This window comes from Salmo trutta, chromosome 14 (genome assembly GCF_901001165.1).
Source record: "Salmo trutta chromosome 14, fSalTru1.1, whole genome shotgun sequence".
In the NCBI taxonomy this organism is placed as follows: Eukaryota; Metazoa; Chordata; class Actinopteri; order Salmoniformes; family Salmonidae; genus Salmo; species Salmo trutta.
The window spans coordinates 21317082-21318884 of record NC_042970.1 but is presented as its reverse complement, the minus strand read 5'-3'; the positions used below and the strand labels follow the sequence as shown (position 1 = coordinate 21318884).

Here is a 1803-nt window from a genome sequence, read left to right as displayed (position 1 = left end):
GGTGACTTGGTAATTTCACGGCATGTCTCAGTGTTTGTGTCTGACATTTTGAGATGGATGTGGTATGTGTGTCTCAACTATTGAGCTTGAATTGGATTTATATTAGGCTATGGGTGAATGTAGGCTACAGTAGGCCTAAATTTGATTAGCCAGGAAGGTTAATAACTGTATGAATTCCTTAACTGTGTGAAGACTAGGTGGGTAGCCTAACTTCTAAATATAAACTTCAGTATTGCATCAAGATAACTATCAGCAGTTAGCTAGACTTCAAGTTGACTTCAATTTCAAAATAAGATTGAAAATTACTTTGGTACAAATAAACTTAGTATAAACCTTAATCACAGAATGAATATGCATATAATGCATTAAATCACATATCACTTCACATAATAAAGGAATTTCACATCAGTGGAGGTACCTTTTAAACTTTGCTTAAATTGCTCTTTAAGCTTGGCTAACACCACTTTTCATAAAACACTAATCTTAATTTCAATGTATGATTATCTTTTATCTTTACTCAAAACGTGTTCACTTGCTTATGGAGTTAAGTTTCCCTTTAAATCTCGTAACACGTAACAACCACAAACACCAGCACATTCGATTTATCCCCAAAACATGTAGGCTAAGCACAGTATGTACGATTCATAGAGCTGAGTCCTTAGTTGCAATTTCCAAGTAGAACCACTTCTCATCCCACCTTAACTTGAATGTTGTGGTAGAGTGCTTTTGGCCTGAAAAGTTGCGCTTTCAACACAGTCCAATCACCGTTGCTTGCTGTCGCTAAGCCGACACTGTCATGGGCGTTGCTTATCTGATCTGCTGGATCTTCGTTGCGTCGTTACCCGCGGCGATCTTCTTGTCTCTCCTACCCGTGTTGAGCAGGCGAGTTCTCACTGTAGCTCTCTTCACGACAACAGACACAGGTTGGTTCCTTGAAACGGGCGTTTATTGCATTGCAGGTCTTTTTCTCCGATGCATCCACGTCACGCCGTGAGAACTATATGTTTGAATGAACACAGTAAACGTTGATAAATTATACAGTACTGAAACAAAGAAATACAAATGGCGCTCGGCGCAACAATACAAATGGCGCTTGGCGCGACAATACAAATGGAACTTGGCGAGACTATGAACAAAGTTCTATAGGTAGAACAAAATACCTCGTTGGCTGCTTGTCCTGAAAAGAGGTTCTTGAATCCTTAAAGTCCCTTGAAAGTCCCTTTACTGTCTTTCTTAGCCTCTGCCAGCAACAATTATGACAGACTAAGATCTGCTTAAGTTAGATTGCACACAGTCAATTAACAAATTCCGTAGCAGTAACACAACAGAGAACGTTAGTTCCGGGATGGAACATAAAAACACAGACAATGGCCTAACGTTAATTTACATGTTACATCACATTTAAATTCTTATCTATACATCAATAAATCATTTATTTATTTACTACATCAAATAAACCTTGAATTATGTATTAATCATGCATCGTGAACACAGCATCTATGTAACAACACTTACAATTCATATATTACAGTGCTACCCTAATATTCTCAGTTCATCACAGCTGCGGTGTCTCCTAACCAGCCTTGGGCCCCCAGTTGGCCCGAAGGTTATCTTAAGAGCGGGTGAGGTGGCGATGACGGGACTGGCTTCCTCTCTCACATCAAAACATACCTGCAGACGAGTGACAAATGAATAGAGAGAGCATGATTTAGCCTTGTTTTTTTTTATTCTAACATGGTCTGTCATCTAAATCAGGAGGCGAAATGCAAAACTGACCTGGGACTACGACATCTCTGTCTGTAT

At 39.4% G+C, this 1803-nt stretch overlaps 1 long non-coding RNA gene across 1 annotated transcript; it reads right to left on the bottom strand.

Moving 5' to 3' along the window:
* Positions 1-497: 497 nt before the first annotated feature.
* LOC115207614 (uncharacterized) lies at positions 498-1510 on the bottom strand. Its single transcript, XR_003881029.1, has 2 exons — positions 1161-1510; positions 498-997 (listed from the first exon to the last, which is right to left on the bottom strand). It is a non-coding gene; the product is annotated as an uncharacterized LOC115207614 (long non-coding RNA).
* Between the last annotated feature and the right edge of the window lie 293 nt (positions 1511-1803).